Source organism: Hemicordylus capensis, chromosome 2 (genome assembly GCF_027244095.1).
Source record: "Hemicordylus capensis ecotype Gifberg chromosome 2, rHemCap1.1.pri, whole genome shotgun sequence".
NCBI lineage: Eukaryota > Metazoa > Chordata > Lepidosauria > Squamata > Cordylidae > Hemicordylus > Hemicordylus capensis.
In genome coordinates, this window is record NC_069658.1 from 125,325,821 (window position 1) to 125,343,660 (window position 17,840).

The following is a 17,840-nucleotide window of genomic DNA, read 5'->3' on the forward strand; positions in this document are numbered from 1 at the left end:
TCCCTGGTGTCTATAGTAAGGGTGGAATAGATTCTTTCTTAAACCCTGAAGAACCACTGCCAGTCAGTGTGGACAATATTGACCTTAATGGACCAATGGTCTGATTCGGTCAAAAGCAGCTTCATATGATCACCTTTAAACCCTGGAACATGATTTGTAAACAGTTGGTTTAGTCTCATTTCCTACCGATGAATAACTCCTTTTACTTATTATTTTCAACAACATTATTGGACCCAGGCAAACTCACTCCTCAAAGCATTTGTGAGTGCCATTGAATGAATGAGAAGAACTTTGGAGATGGAAGAGTTTTGCCATGCTCTCTCCCTCAGTGGTTTTTTTTTTTAACCAACAACTAAAGACACATCTTTTTAGAGAGATTGCTTATATCTGGTAGGTTTCTTAGTTTTTAGCTTTTTACTTATAACTTGTAATTTGAAACTTTTAAAATCTGTAACTTTTAAATGTTGTTTTAGTCCAGTCATTGGATTTTTATTCATTTTAAATTATTTTATATTGTATCTATTTTATCCCACCCCCCAAACCTGCTATGCTGCCTCATCATGGCGCACGGGGGGGGGGTGTTCCTGGGAGGGATGAGCAAAGTAATCTGGGAGGTATACTCCCAGTAGAGTCACCCAAAGCGCAAAGTTTTTTCTGAGGTGTGAATTCTCATTCTATCATAGCAAATGAGATTTTTTTTTCAATTAGACAACTCTCATGACCCCACTTTCACTTTTTCACACTCTCAATTACTATGAATATGAGGAAGTAATCAATTTAGCACACTTCACCTTATGAAGACAAACCTCAGAATTCACCAAAATTCACCCCTCTGCCCAATCACTCTGAAATTAGGGACAGGTGGTAGCCTCCACCCATTAGGCACTATCTACCAGCCCACCCCACTCCTTTGGGGCAGATCCACTTTCTGTCCCCAATCTGCCCCAAAGACACCAAAACTTCAAATATTCCCAAAAAATCAGGCCTTTGTCCAATCCCCCTGAAATTGGGGTGGTAGCCTCCACCCATTAGGCACTACCACCCCACCTCACTCTTTTGGGGCAGATCCACTTTCTGCCCCCAAACTGCCCCAAAGTCACTAAAACTTCAAAAATTCTCAAAAAATCAGCCCTTTGTCCAATCCCCCTGAAATTGGGGTGGTAGCCTGCACCCATTAGGCACTACCACCCCACCCCACTCCTTTTGCCCAGATCCCATGCTATGCCCCCAAACTGCCCCAAAGTCACTAAAATTTCAAAAATTCCCCAAAAATCAGCCCTTTGCCCAATTCCCCTGAAATTGGGGTGGTAGACTCCACCCATTGGGCACTACCACCCCACCCCAAAATTTTGCCCCTGGGCCCCTTTTTTACCCCCCGAATCTATTCGGATTCGGATTAAATCCGAATCCGAACCAAATCAAGGGTGATTCGGGTGGCCCATATTCGGGCACAAAACAGAACAGGGGTGATTTGGTTCAGGTCCTGAACCGAATCACCGAATTCCCAAATTGCACACCCCTAGCATCAAGCCCATCCACATCTTTTGTCTCCAGGAGATTTTACAGACAGGGCTCCCCCGCCCCACCCCGAATCCACTCCTGATTGGAGTGTGTGGGCCACATATTTGCTAGATTTAACCAGACCTCCCTGCTGGCTATCAGGGACCAGGGCAGACAGGGCTTTGTTTTTCTCCAAAGGGAGGCTGTGAATTCTGGCTTAGCCTTGAGTTATGTCTGGGATTTAAAAAATCATCTATTTCCAGCTGCTTTTGAAAAAAAACCTCTGGGGTTTCTGCTTTCTCTGAAGATGTTGATGGAGGTGCTGATGTGGCATGGAGCCCTTTCTTTAAAACCTCCTGGCTTATTTGTCTCCACATTTAACTGTTCATTAATAGACATATCCTCTAGGATAACAGAACATGTTTGTCTCCACATTTAACTGTTCATTAATAGACATATCCTCTAGGATAACAGAACATTCAATAAGGGGGTCCATCCGTATAAATTCAGAGTTCAAAAGCTCTAATAAGTCCTTGTCTAGGGAGACATTGGTTAAAACAAACTGATCATGATCCCCTGCATCCTCCATTTTACCAAGAGTTGAAATTCCAGAGTTATTAAATAACTTACACTCAGCTTGGTGTTGACCAGCGTTTGCAAGAGGACTCACAATTGTTTGAACTGAGGACAAAGGCTGTTTGAGATTAAGCAAATTTTTACTGATTTCAATTATTCCCTGATGCATCTCCTTTGCCAAATCATCTGAAGAGAAGGTTAGGCTTTCCTCCCAAAGACTGTCCAGAATTTCAACTGAAATGCCTTGTTTATGTGAAACTATCTCAGCAGCTGACTGTGGGAGCATGTTTTCCACAGTAGGCTTATCAATGTTATACAAATCCAGTCTGAACATAAGAACAGCCCTGCTGGATCAGGCCCAAGGCCCATCTAGTCCAGCATCCTGTTTCTCACAGTGACCCACCAGATGCCGCTGGAAGCCACAGGCAGAAGTTGAGGGCATGCCCTCTCTCCTGCTGTTACTCTCCTGCAACTGGTACTCAGATCAGCAACTGGTCAGGGGGAAATCCCACTGAACAGAGCTAACAGGACCAGCTGCTTTCACATCGCCATCTTAGCTCCTCCAACCCGCAATAAATAATTGCAAGTATGCACAGCCCCAAAGCTTGGTAGGAAGCTTGTCCTACCTAATTAACAATAGTGTGAACTGCCTACCTGTATGACAGATGTAGGGTTGTTGTTGAATTGAAACTTCACTCTTATTTTCACTGCCTTCTTTTATAATGATGTCCCTATGAGTTGGTGTAAAATTGTTAGTTCTGAGCTCTAGAAATTAAGATTGCTCTCACATGCTGTGCTCATCCTTGGGCTCTTCCCTCTTGTTGGGACTACAGAAATATAATGAGTGCCTAGTGATGCAGCTTTTAGAGCAAAGCTGTACTGCTACCAATAGTATTCATCATCAGCATATGGTGGAATGGCTTCTGCATTCAATGAAATAAGCAGGGAGACCCATTTCTGGTCAATGACTGTAATAAAAGATGCTGCTGCTACTGACACAATGGGGCTATTCACACAACTGGGCAGGGGCGGGGGGGAGGCTGTTTATACTCACCTTTCCCCAGATGAGCACAAACATGTTGCTGGAGTGTGGACCGCACTCCTAGACAATCCTTGCTGCGACACTGCATGCAGCTAGAGGAGACACACGAGCCTGGCTGCTGAGATAAGGAAGCACTTGCTCCCTTAACCTTGGCTAAGACCCAGGCTTGGGAGCAGGGTTAGGCTGGGCAGGAGCATGGGGATCCATGCGGATCCTGGCACTCCACACGAGCAACCTAGTCCAGGCTAAACTGCCCTATCCTGGGCTAGGTTGCTCGTGAGAAAAACCTCGATGAATAAGCTCCCATAGATGAATAGTGACAGAATAGTGATGTTGCTATTCATTAGGTGTTGCTGCTATCTTCATGAAGAATCTGCAAAACCATATGATGATGCTGTATTATGGGGAGTGTAGCCCACTATAAATAAGCCCACACTGATTTATAATCTCAGGATACATGAATGAAGTTTACACACCATGACAAAAACAGTGGAGATAATTTATCAGGCTATAGGCAGACAGTTTTCACATACCTTTTGGCCAACCCCTGCAACAAAGAAAGCTTCAGAAGTATTGGAAGCTCTTGATTTAGCCCATAGAGTCAAAAGGTAGGCTCACACAATAGGCTAATATGAATTTCCATTTCTCTGCCCAGACTTTTGTATGAAATCAGGGGAAACTTCACATAAAGGAATCTGCAGGTTTATCCAAGATCATTTTCCTATAGAAACACATAGTTATAATAGTGAAGCATTTGAACTGAAAACACAGCAGAACTAGTGCTTCCCAACACTGCAAATGAACCCAAATAAAGATTGATTTTATTTAAAATATTTATACCTTGCCCCTCCAGGCCACTACTGCTTGGGGCAGCTCACAACAATAAGATACAAATAAAAGTAATAACATTAACTAAATTAAACAAAAAAAGTTGTCAGAATAAAAACCACAATCATTATTAGGTTCAAATTAAAGGTTATTTTAAAAGCTAAAAACTGAAAATGATAAAAAGCAAAAGAAACTACCAGATATAACAACAACAAAAAGGAGCATTAAAAAGCCTCCTTAAAAAGGTGCATTTTAAGATGTTTTTTAAAAAACACTGAAGGAGGGAGCATGGTGAAGCTCCTCAGGGAGGGCATTCCAAACGATGCATTTTAGTACATTCTTATGAGGTTTTGACTCATCCAGAACAAAAGGACAAGCACTAATTGTTTCAGTGTGGTCAATACTGAGCTAAATAGACCAAAGGTCTGACTCAATACAAGGCAGATTACGATGTCCCTTGTGCACCTGAACACACATGCATACACTGAAAATCTGTCTCTCTATCACTAGAAAGCCAAATATATTCCCCTAAATGCCACACAATAATGTATACTGCTTGCGCAAGATGTTGTCCTTCAATGTGGTGGTCATGTTGCATCAACTTGGTGGTCATGTTTAAGGGCCAGATCTCATCCTTACTCAGCCTGACAATCCTTTTCTTTTGATAGAGAAGCTGTGATGTATGCCACCACCCTTCACTACACACATAACATAATGAGGTCAGTCACACAAATGAAAACTGTTTTCTATCCACGTTTGGGATCTATGTGTGCTCCCAATTTTCAGATATGTGGGTGGTGTGGCCATTCACATGCATGGACCTCCATGTGAAGCCCTCAGATACCTGTTGCATTATATGCACAACAGAAAGGTGTGGGTAATACTTGCCCCTCCACCATAGCAAGTGGATTGTCCTACCAGGTAAGCATATGAACTCGGCCTTAGTTGCTCATTTAAGCTTTATATAAAAACTCCAAGCCTGTATATAAATCTCATGGAGCTTAACTTCTTAAAATACATATATATTGTACCAACACAGGATTTATGTATTTATCTCAGCATTACATGTCAACACAATTTCAGTGGGCTGCATTTTGTTTGGCAATACAAGAAATAAATGTTTCCCCATGCTACTCCTAGTTCCTTCCCAATTCCTCTGCTGTCAATAAGTAACCATATCAAGAAGCCCCAGCTGAAATAGAAGGGGAAACATTTAAAGCCCATGAGAAGACTGAGCGACTTTGGCATATATAAAAATAATAACATAGGTATGATTTCATGTGGATGTCCTAGAATCAAAAATGCTGATGCTCATCTTTCTCTAGGCCCATTTGTATTATCAGTGCAGCCATTATTTGCACGCATTGGTCTGCTTATATAGCCATGAGTGATGCACTTTCACAGCATAAATAATACCTTTTGTTGTATTTTCTTCTATGATGGCTTTACAGCCACTGACCCTTCCACCAGGCAGGTAATCACAAGCTGTGATTTCCAGTCAATCACTTGGTAACAAAGATGCATGCATGTTGCAAATTGAACTCTCTTTCCCATGACATAAACATCAGAGAGATAAATTATTTGCAGCAGGTTTATTGGGTGGCAAATGACAGCCCAAAGGCCATGACTGCTACGCTGATTCCTGCATCTTAAAATTCCTGTCAAACAACTTTTACAGGCAGTGAGTTAGGACTTTTTTAGTTTCTGCCAACGTACCTAAGATTGCAGCATTCAAATTACTGCTGCAAAGCTATAATAAAAGTGTGTAGGGTGATGTGACATCCAGTCTTGTTGTAAAGCTCCAAGGATAAAGGGGAAATTTCAACTCACCTGACCATATGCTGTTCTCATAAGAAAAGCCGTAACTAAATGACAAACGTCTGTGTGGACTGTAGTCTCCTTTAACTAAGCCAATAAACTGTGGCAGCCAAAGCTCCTTTCAGTCAGTCAGCACCATTTTGAAGATAATATTGTGTTCCATTAGTCTTCTGAAAGTGAGACACATTATTCATTTCCCTTCTTGCGCATATTTATGAAAAACTCCTTTTATGTTACTGACCCATTCTGTATCAGATAGTGTGCTTTCAACCACAGTTATTTGATTGCTAGGAGAAATGATAGAAGACCCACAAATCATTTGCTGTTGATAGTATTAATATAGTGCCATCAGCATATGGAGGAAGGAGTTTGAGCTTTACTTTTTCTCGGGAAAGGAATACTGTGGTATTGTTCCAAAAAAATTGGTGCCATGGCTTTGGTACTGCATATGAAAAGGAAGTGATGGTGAGCTCTCTTTTAAGCCAAGAACGACCATGTCCCAGATGATCGGAAGGTAATGAGGTACTTCACACGATTCATGTGAAGCGCCTCGAGGTGCTTTGTGGGGAGAGTGGGTTCAGCCTGCTCTCCCTGCAGGCGATAGCCCGTGGAGCCCTGGGCGGCCGGATCGGCCGCACACATGACTACCAGCTCTGTCATGGAGCCATTAGGAGCTGCAGAGATTGGGGGTCACTTGGTCCCCGGAAGTCCCAGGACATCCCACGCAAGTGCACAGGGCATTCTGGGGGGACCCCCGAGTCCAGGAAGCTGCTTGTAGCCTCCCAATTGGGGGTCTACTTGTGTGTCACCACAGTCTGTGGCAGCACATGAGCAGAAAAATGAGATTAACGGAGCATTCGTTCTGTTAACCTCATTTAAGGGAAGGGGGAATTAGGTGGGCTTGCCGCCTTGGAACCACTGGACTCGCCCGCGAGCTCGGTGGTTCAGACGATCACCAGGAAGCAGGCAAGGCTCCCTTAGCCTGCTTCCTGGTGATCGTCAGAATAGCATCACTGTCTGAATGCCAGGAGCACATAGAAGTAGGGCAAAGAAAGGAAACAACTACCCCTTTGCTCTTTCTCTTTCCTCCTTTTTCTCGTAGCTACCTAGCCAGTCCCTCCGAGACCCTGTCCTCCAAAGCCCTGTAGAATTAATAGATCCTGGGGAAAATATTACCAGCCCACCATTTTTCACTGTATACACGATGGGTTATAGAATATGTTATGAGCATGAGCAGGAACAAATCAACATTGTTATGTATTGCAATTAGTTATAGATGGAATATATAATATAATATAATATAATATAATATAATATAATATAATATAATATAATATAATATAATAATTCCTAAAACCTACAGCAATCATCTTCAATACTATGTGTAGATAGAATATATAGAACTAAAGAACTAAACACACACATATACATTGGCAGAATAAAATGGAGTGCAATTCACACAATTGTAGTGGGATGTTATTGACAGCTAAGAGGAATATCTGAAGCAGACAACACATAGCATGCCTCACCTACTCTGTTGACAGAGTTGTTCCTTATCTTTGTGGCTTGCTTATCTTGTGGAACTTTAGTTTTTACCCATAGTGATACATCTCTCAGACCAAGTTCTCAACCCTTTTGTAAGTTATCTAAACTCTGGTTCAGAGATATGATTCTGTGCTTCTTATATTGGAGAAGCAGGCACACAGCCTCCCATCAACCATGTAGTATGAGACGGGAGCTCTGCTCCTATCTGTGACCATGCAGACATCATCTTCATGCATCTCCCCCCTCCCCAAAGCCTTTTTGAGGAAGAAAAGTCACTCTGGTATGAAGTTGTCTCCTTCACCATGTAGATGACCTCACATATGAAGGAGATGTTGCACATGATGCTACAATTCTTCCTCAAAAAACCACAAGGCAAGGTCACATGAACTGAGCACCTGCATGATAGCCATTGGAATGGAGTGCCCACTTTGTATGTGAGATCATCTGTATAGCAAATGAGAGGAGACATACTCAGTTGTTTGCCATATAAAAAGGAATATCTCATCAGTTCATGAATTAACAGAATGCATGTTTGAAGAACAAATACTGGATGAAGTCCTTTGCTCATGTGCACTGTGCGTGTTTGCATTTGTTTGCAAAGTGTGCATTTGATCTACAAAATAGGTAACATGCATCCCAGTACAGTTAGAGCTTATGGCTGATAAGTATGAGCACAGGGCCTTGGGAAAATCCAAAGCCACTGAGAAAGTGCACAGTATAGCGCAGTATATTTCTTTGCAGGATTCCTCAGGTTCTCCTGGTACTTTGCAACTTGTGTTTTTGTATTTCCTTCAAGCTGGTTCACGCTTATTTGTGGCAGCAATGGGTTTTCTTTGGAAATTCCAGCTAGTTTGTGCAAAGCTTTCAGTTGATAAAAATCGGCCATTCCTGTCAATCCTCACTTTAGCTAACCGAAAAGAATTTTTTGATACGGCAAGTATCTTCTAATTCAATTAGTGAAAGTTTTGTAGAGTTTTTCATGTTTCAGATAGGAAAAGACTTCAAAGAACCCCAGTAGTCAGCATATTACGCAGTAGTATCATAACTGGCAATTAGGAACATTGGAGATCACCTTTATCAAGACTTTGAACTACCTTCAAAGGCACGCTTTGTGTGTAAGAGTGCAAACCAGTATTTTTAATGAAAAAAGGGTACCATAGTAAAGCGATGTAATTTCTAATTAAAAAAAACTAGTGTAGTATAAAAACTGAGGGCATAGGCTATGAGCCAAGAAGCTCCCAGTTTAAAGCTCAACTGTGCCCATTAACTCACTGCCTTGCCATGACACCATATGTGTGGAGCATGGAACGTTTCTGAAAACACTGCCTTGGAGGGCCTGGATTTCAACAACCTATCTGGCAACCTCAAGTTTGCTTCCAGGACTACACAAATATAGCCCTGTTTAGACATTATGGTGTATCAGTGTACAGGTGTCTGTACACTCATACTGTATATGTTTTTGTGTGAATGTAAGGCTGTTCTCATGATGGGGAAAAACCAGGCTAAGGGAGCCCAGCCTGGTTTTCCCCCTCGTGAGAACCACCAAGCTTGCAGGCAAGCCCGATGGTTCAATGGCAACTAGCCCGCCAAAGGAGCCCTCCTCTAAAATGAGGTTAGCGGAGTGAGTGCTCCACTAACCCCATTTTTCCGATCATGAGACACCATGGTGCAGCTCTGCGATGTGGCAACTCATGAGTAGACCTCCAACCAGGAGGCTGCAGCAAGCCTCCAAGCATCAGGGGTCCCTCCCAGAATGCCCTGTGCACTTGCACGGGGCATGCTGGGATTTCCAGGGGCCATGGCCCCCCGATCCCCGCTATCTCTACCAGCTCCATGACAGAGTCAGTAATCATGTGGATGGCTGATCCGGCCACCCAGGGAGGGCTTGATGTTTATGTGCGGCGAGAGCAGGCTTGACCCCGCCAAACCCCATCCGGCTCTCCACACTGCTTGTGTGGAGAGCCTCTGTAATTACATTCATGTTAAAAGTGAACCTAGGTAAAGGTAAAGGTGTGCTGTCGAGTTGGTGTCGACTCCTGATGACCACAGAGCCCTGTGGTTGTCTTTGGTAGAATACAGGAGGGGTTTACCATTGCCCTCTCTCACACAGTATGAGATGATGCCTTACAGCATCTTCCTATATCGCTGCTGCCGGATATAGGTGTTTCCCATAGTCTGGGAAACATGCCAGCAGGGTACAGGCCCCTAAAATGCATGGTACCAATAGGAAGTGTACTGCTCGAGATGTGTTCCACATAACATGTGAATAACTGCACCTGTATACGGATCTGTACCCGTGTACACAGTGCGATCATTGTACAAGTGTTGAATATAGCATGTGAAGGGGCTTCTATTGCCCAACATCATAGATTCTGACATACAGTACAACTGTTTATTCCTCCCAGACACTGAGGCTGTTCTCACAAGCAGCCACGCCCAGGCTTAGGCAGCCGAGCCAGGGCTTGGCTGCCCATGAGAACTGCCAGGATCCACGTAGCTCCCAGTGGTGCTGCAGCACCAAACCCAGTGCCAAATTCCAGCTCGTAACTGAAGTTAAGGGCTCAAATGTGCCCTTAACCCAACTCCAGGTTTGTGTGTTAGCGCAGTGCACTGTGGGATGCTCAGAGGCCAGGAGAATGAGTCCCAGCCTTAGAGCAATCCACACTGCTCTTTGCTGCACAGAGCAGGGCTGATCGTGTGGAAGTGCACTCTGAACTCCCACCAACAACAGGTTGAACATCTGGGGAGGATGCAAGGTTTGCAAAGCCTTCCCTCTGCCCACCAGATGGTGTGAATGTCCCCACTATCTAGTTAAGGATGTACAGAACTCTCCTGAAAAGTTCATTTGCCTTACAGAAGCTTGTTTTGCTTCCCTTGAAAATTCTGAGTTGTTTCTCCTTGGGAGGAAACCAGACATTCATGCTGAATTCACCCTCTGCTCAAAATCTCCACACCCAGAGGCATATTCCCAGCACAAGATGACATCAGTTTGTCACCCAACGAATGAGTCCCTTCCAAGGGCATGTTTCCCTTTTCTTCGGAATGACACCCTTCCTCCCCAAGACACTCATTCACCACGACAACTTAGGAGCTGTGAACCTGGAAATGGAAAGCATGTCCTTGGTCTCATCTACAGATCTCTCTACCTCTCTAGTCATCTCCAAGTCAACTACTTACCCTCACTACCATAGAGCAAACATGTTCCCTGAGAATCAGAAGGCCATAGCGCTGAGCACACACCCACAACTTCTGCCTCTCACACCCTTAGTTGCATATGTGACATACTGTGCAATACAAGAGATAGCTCCCACATCTTTGGGAGGGCTGTTGATTGTAAAAGCCAAGTTTTCACTTTAAAGATGAGGAGGTGGCTTGTACATCAGTGTGTGTGTGTGTGTGTGTGTGTGTGTGTGTGTGTGTGTGTGTGTGTGTAGGAAGGTATGGAAGGAAGTCTGTGATCACCTATGACACTGACATGCTCTCCCAGAGGGGAAGCTTTTCAGGGGCATGAAAATATTCACAAAACTTTTGTGCCCTCCTTTCATCTCAGCACTGATATTATCTGCACAATTGGGATGTGACAGCACTACCAGGTTCAGCAAAGTGAACCCTAAGACTTTATGATTACTCTTCCATTCTGTGGGGAAATTAGCAATGCTTTGAAAATGTCCTCATGCTGTCAGGGTTTGAAAGGTTAGTTGTATTGAGCCTGGACAATCATGATTCACAGGCTCTACTACAGATGGCTGTTAGACTTTGGTACTGATGGGATGGAGGGAGGGGACAACCCCCTTATCATGCTGCACTGAGATAATTGCCCCCAATAAGACTTTCTAAAGGATTTTTAACCATCCCTATCTCTCTCCAGGAACTTTGTAATTAGCGTACCATGGAAGGAGGACGTCGGATTTCTAGCATTCTCATCAACATGCCTACTAAACCACAATTCCTAAGGTTCTTTAGGGAAAGTCGTAACTGGTACAAGACTAGTATACATTTGTAAAATTGATGTACCCTGAGAGTCTCCGAGCCTACCTTGCTGTCATGGCAAAAGTTCCTTACCCTTCAATCAGACATGTCATATTCTTGTTCAGAACCAATTTGTACATTTTATTTCTAAGGTGTTCAAGCATACATGTGGTGACCTCATTTTCACACGGAGAAGCATTTGTCAGAAATAGTCCACATACATGAAAATCTCCAGTTAGCATGTCAGAAAGGAAGAGATAAGGGATCTAGCTAAGCAGAGAAAAACAAAAATATCTTGCATGGATTGAGTATATCGCTGCTATTAAAAAGCCCATCTAATCCATGGTTGTCTTTCTTTTGTAGGTGATACCTACCCTTATTTCCATGCTCTTTTATACTGAAAGATGGTTTCAGTATAAAAATGATGGCAATCTGTTCTTGACTTTCTTATCTGGAATTATTGCAGACCAAGAACTGAAAATGCCACAATGCATGAAGCAATCAAGAGAAGCGTACTTACCTTTTCAAAAGTATGCTTATAAGAGATAAAGTTGGTTAAGAAATGTGTTCAGGAATGCACCCAAAGGTTTTCAGTGTTTGAAAGAAAGTGTGTGTGTGTGTGTGTGTGTGTGTGTGTGTGAGAGAGAGAGAGAGAGAGAGAGAGAGAATGTGAGAGTCAGTGAAGGGGGCGATTTAATAGCATTGTCTTCAAAGCCAAGCACAATATATCCATTAGACTCACTAGCAGAAATTACTTTTTAAAATGGTAGGTAACAATAGCTTCCTGCTAAGATCAAGGCCCATCTCCAGCTTTTCAAAGAGCTTCTGTCCACAGGAAACAAATGCTTTTCTTTCTGGTTTTAGAATGAGATTTCAGATTCAGGCAGCAACTTAAATTCTCAACGGCACTTTGTACACTGCTAAGGAACAACATACTGATAGTGTTATTTATGATTATTAAAAGAGCCTCAAATGCACTAGGTGTGGTTCAGTTAAAGAAAAAACCTACATATAGGGTGTGTATGTATACAGACACACACAGTACTTGTAGGCATATTATCTAAATACAAATGTCAGTACCCAAATCTACTAAATTGGGAAGACAGAGAGCATTATTTCAGCATTCTCTGCTGAAATAAGGGCATCTCCTTCTCTGTTTGTTTTTAGGAGGACCCTGAAGACGTACCTATTTTCCCAGGCCTTCAACTGAGACTTAACTTTTAAATTTCAGTGTGTTTTTATCTATTATGATTTTTATCTTTTGATTAATTTTAAATGTTTTAGATTATATTTTATGTTTTAATTCTGTACACCGCCTTGAGATCTTTATACTAGGCGGAATATAAATTCAATAAATAAATAAATAATGTCATTTAAGCATTTTTCTGACTATAGATAACTGTTTCTGAAGAGCAATGGGAGTAATTTTGCCATTCATGTTATGATGACATTAAACCCCATCTGGCATTCATAATTTGAATCCTGTGTTCCTTTTATCATACATGGTTTTCACATGCCTGATCATATTTCATCAAGTGAGCATCAAGTTATGACTTACATTTGTCAATGTACCATAAAATACCACAGTTTTCATTTTGTTTCCAATAATCTCAAGCACAATCTGTTTCAGTAGAGTCAGGTCACACCTTCAGCTGCCAGTCATCAAGTGTATGGTAAGCAAATGAAGAGGAAAAACACATGCTATGCAAAATTCTTCAGCAGGCAAAATTCTCCAGGGCAACTTTACTAAATCCTGGTTTAAAGTTCAGTGAGAACAGAAGTCTGATTATTTTTTGTCATTAGTTATATGCACTGTACGACACTTGTAGAAAGTGCATATATACTGTATGCACACTTGGAGTGACCTGATTGGACCCTGGAGCTTTAAAAACTGCAGCTCCTCCAAATATATATATTTTTAAAAAACATCCCAGAGCATTGTTTAAGGGCACACAATACAGCAACCTCGCAAATGCTAAGCAGGTCCTGGTGTGCTCAGTGCCTGGATGGGAGACCCATGTATGCCGCCCTTGCGGACGGGGCCATAGTTCAGTGGATGAGCATCTGCTTTGCATGCAGAAGATCCCACGTTCCATCCCTGGCAGCATCTCTAGGCAGAGCTGAGAAAGACTCCTGCCTGGAACCCTGAAGAAGCCACTGCCATTCAGCATAGACAAAACTGAACTAGATGGACCAATGGTCTGACTCGGTATAAGGCAACTTTGTATGTTCATATTCTCCGGTTGGTGGTTTGATTAAGTGCCATCAAGTCGGTGCCAACTCTTAGCGACCACGTAGATAGATTCTCCCCAGGATGATCTGTCTTCAACTTGGCCTTTAAGGTCTCTCAGAGGTGCATTCAATGCTGTTGTAATCGAGTCCATCCACCTTGCTGCTGGGTGTCCTCTTCTTCTCAACTTTTCCCAGTATTATGGACTTCTCAAGGGAGCTGGAGCTTCGCATAAAGTGTCCAAAGTAGAACAAATTGAGCCCAGTCATTTGCGCCTCGAATGAAAATTCTGGATTGATTTGTTCTATGATCCATTTCTGTGTTTGTTTTCCTGGCTGTCCATGGTATCCTCAAAAGTCTTATCCAGCACCAAAGTTTAAAAGCGTCAGTGCTTTTTTCTGTCTTGCTTATTCAGCTTTCGCATCCATAGAGTGTCAAAAGAAAAACTATTGTCTGAACAATTCTAATCTTTGTAGGTGCAGAGACGTCATGGCATCTAAATATGCTTTCCAAGTAGGGATGTGCACGAACTAGTCCGGAGGCCATGTTGGAGGCCTCCGAACTGGTTCGGAACCGGGCCGGTCCGGCACTGAGGGGGGGTCGAACTTTAAGGGCAGGGGGGTAGTACTTACCCCTCCCGCCGCTCTTCCCCCACCGGCGCTGTATTTAGAAGTGATGTTTTGGGGGTGGCAGCGTTCCTCCCTGCTGCCCTGCCCCCGCCATTGCCAGGAAGTAGTGTAAATAGCAGCACGCATGCGCCCGTCGCAGTGCACGCACGCCTGTCACCGCCTCGAGTGAAAATTCAATGCAATTCAGCCACATATGTCACACGCTCAGTGCCGGACCGCGCCTCCATACACACCACTATTTCCAAGGCTTTCATTGCAACCCTACCAAGTGCTAGTCTGTGGCGTATTCCTGGACTGCTGGATCCTTTACTGTTGACGGTTGATCCTAAAAGGCAGACGCTATCCAACACTTCAATGTCTTCATTGTCAATTCTGAGACCAGTTGCTGTATCCATTGTCATTAGTTTAGTCTTTTTGACATTTAGTCATAGTCCCATTTTTTCACTGTGCTCCTTGACTTTCATTACTAGAGCTTGTAGATCATCTGCATTCTCACCTATCAGAGTGGTCATCAGCATAGCTCAGGTTATTGATGTTTCTTCCTCCAACTTTAAAACCTTTAAAATCTTCTTCCAATCCAGCTTCTCTCAGTATATGTTCGGCATATAAATTGAATAAAGAGGGAGAAAGTATACAGCCTTGTCTTACTCCTTTGCCAACCTGGAACCACTCTGTTTCACCATGTTCCGTCTGGACTGTGGCTTCCTGTCCTGTGTTTAGGTTTCTCATGAGAACAATGAGATGTTCTGAGATGCCCATTTTCCTAAGAATATTCCACAACGTGACATGGTTGATGCAATCAAGGGTTTTTTGGTAGTCAATAAAGCACATATTGACTTCTTTTTGGTATTCTTTGGCTTTCTCAATTATCCAGCATGCATCAGCAATGATGTCTCTTGTTCCTCAGCCTTTTCTGAAACCAGCTTGAATATCCAGCATTTCCCTTCCTGCGTAGGGCTCTAATCTGCGTTGGATGATCCTGAGCATTATTTTGCTAGCATGTGAAATTAAGGATATTGTGTGATGGTTTGTGCAATCTGTTAGGTCTCCTTTCTTTGGTATGGGTATGTAGACTGACCTCTTCCAATCTGTTGGCCACTGTGTTGTTCTCCAAATTTGCTGGCATAGTTACATATGCAACCTCTGGTTACATAAGCAGTTTTGCATAGCCATGTAGGTATATCCTTGCATTCTTTGCACCTTTCTCCAGACTTGCTATAGAAACTAACCCACGTTGTTCCTTAGCTGGGCAAGGTTAAGGACTGTAAATTTAGCCTATTCAAAGACTCACAGACTGCTGAAAGATGCATCATAGTTTATAAACAGTGAATTTTCAATCGAGTAATGTCTTTTCTAATTTTGCAGCTAGGAAAATAGTTGTTATGCACCAGGGCCTTTTTTCATGATGGCTGCTTGTTTATGGCTGGTGTGAATGGCTTATGAATTAGAAGTAAATAAAATGTAATCTAATTTAACCCTTTGCCTTGTTTTCCTGGGTTCCAAGGATGGAATTGCAAGTCAGCCTGTAGTTGAGTTCCTGTTATATAGCACTCAATCAGCATTGCATTTCCCCTAGCTAGGGTTGTGCACAGAACCAGCTGGTCCGGTTTGGTTTGAGTCCAAGCCAGACCTGGATCGGGCCAGTTTGGTCCGGCACCCCCTCGAACCTTCTCCCATTCCATTTAGTGTGTGTGTGGCGGGGGGTTGTTTCACAAATGTTTTTTTAAAAATTAATTTTAAAAAACCTTAGCTTCTCCAGGGGTGTTCTCCGAGGCAGTGGGGGGGGGGTTGGTCCATGGAGGTTCTCCCTCCCCCTGCTGGCTTTCCTCTATCCAAAACCATCCCATCCGGCCATTCTTTGGCACATTTAGGCCTTTCCCCCCTGCACAGGCCATACACAGGCCCATTGCGCAGGCACGGCAGCCTCAAATGGCCACTGTGCTGGGGGCAAAGGCCTGAACAGGTCTAAGAATGGTCAAACGAGCCAATTTTGGACATGCTGGGGGTGGGGAGGAGGAACCTCCACGGACACACACACCCCGTCACCTTGGAGAACACCCCTGGAGGGGGTAAGTTAAAAATAATTAATTTAAAAAATTACCAACCCCCCCGAATGGACTGGGAAGGGGATTCGATCCAGGGTCAGACTGAACAGGTGGTGGTTCGGTTCAACCTTGAATTGTTGAACCTGTTTTGACATCCCTACCCCTTTCCCAAGTTTGGGCAGTTCATACAGGTTATGTACCATGGGCTGCACAACCCTCAGATAAGTATTTATGAAAGGCAGAGGGTGAATAACTCATCTCCTCACTGTATGTTGTGCTATGCACAAATAAATAAGTTCTCTGCAGTGAGGATGGGACTCACATTCTGTGCCTACTGTAGTAGTTAAGATGTAAGTGAGTGTCCCTTGTTACAAACCCTTATCTGGATCTCCTAAAGGCACTGTTCTTTACAGAAGGCATTCAGCAACAACCCATCTGGAGATGAAGTACAGGACCTAGAGTTGTTGGGTTTTTAAAAAATTTTTAATTTATTTAATAAGACAATACATAAACATGAATAGTAAAACTGATACATAATGACATCCATTAACCATCCTTCCAGATATGTAAATAATTAAATGGAAGAGAATGACTAAACTTATCTTCATTTGTGAACAGAATAAAATCTGACCATATCGTGAAAAAATCATTAGAATTAGCGTGACCCACTCGAAGACGAATAATATGGGTCAATTTTTCAGATATGGCAATATGCCACATAGACTGATACCAAGATGTCAGAGACATGGTTTTATACTTCCAATATTGTGCAATGGATAATCTAGCCACAGTTAACATGAAAACTATAAGATCCTTAGACAATAATGCCAAATTAGCTCCCAAAAATACATTTAATAGAGCCAACTCTGGTCTCATATCTAACCTCTGTTGTGTAATTTTACCTATTTCTAAAAATACCTCTGTCCAAAAGCAGAAAATACTGGAACAAGACCACCATAGATGGAAGTATATTCCCCAATTTCCACAGCTGTTCCAGCATAATGGGGACAAACTCTTATTAATGTGGGATAATCTAGAAGGGGCCAAATACCACCTGTGAAAGATCTTAACAAAATTCTCTCTAATTCAGGAAGAGGCAGAAAACATCGGCTTCCATTTCAGTATTCCATTCCATTGTGAGTTGCTAATAGTTTGCTGTAGATCATTTTCCCAGGCCAACTTAAGGCCAATTAATGGATCAGATGTTTGCATTATTAGAATCTCATATAATCTAGAAATAAATCCCTTAGAAACTTCTGAAGCCTTTAATATTAATTCCTCAAACATAGTCAAATTCCTATTAGCCTGCTTAACTATATCAGGATGTAAAATAAAGGACTGAAACGGAAGAAAATTTAACCAAGAGTAATGCTTATTCATAAACTTCTCCCGAATTGGTTCTAAATCAATTGGCTTATCCAAATAATAAAAATCCTTTAATCTATTTGCAACACCTCCAAAGACACCAAGTAATTGAGAGAGTGAGTCTAAAGCTGGAAATTTAGGATGATTACAAATGGATAACAAGGGGGAATATGGGGGGGGGGGATTTTATGCCATTTCCCCCCGATCTTAAAAGTGGTTCTTAAAAACAGAATTATAACAGATTTAGAACTCTTAATAAATTCAAATATCAATAGTAAGTTGTTAATATTACC

At 42.6% G+C, this 17,840-nt stretch overlaps 1 long non-coding RNA gene across 2 annotated transcripts in view; it reads right to left on the minus strand.

The window, feature by feature from the left end:
• The window catches only part of LOC128346459 (uncharacterized), a 41,195-nt gene that overhangs the window by 9,807 nt on the left and 13,548 nt on the right, over positions 1-17,840 (minus strand). The window contains exon 1 of one of the 2 annotated variants that reach the window (XR_008316977.1): positions 2,731-2,809. The exons of the other annotated variant lie outside the window; for it this stretch is intronic. This is a non-coding gene — a long non-coding RNA (uncharacterized LOC128346459). Of the gene's footprint in view, positions 1-2,730; positions 2,810-17,840 lie in introns of those variants that run through there. 2 annotated transcript variants of the gene reach the window in all.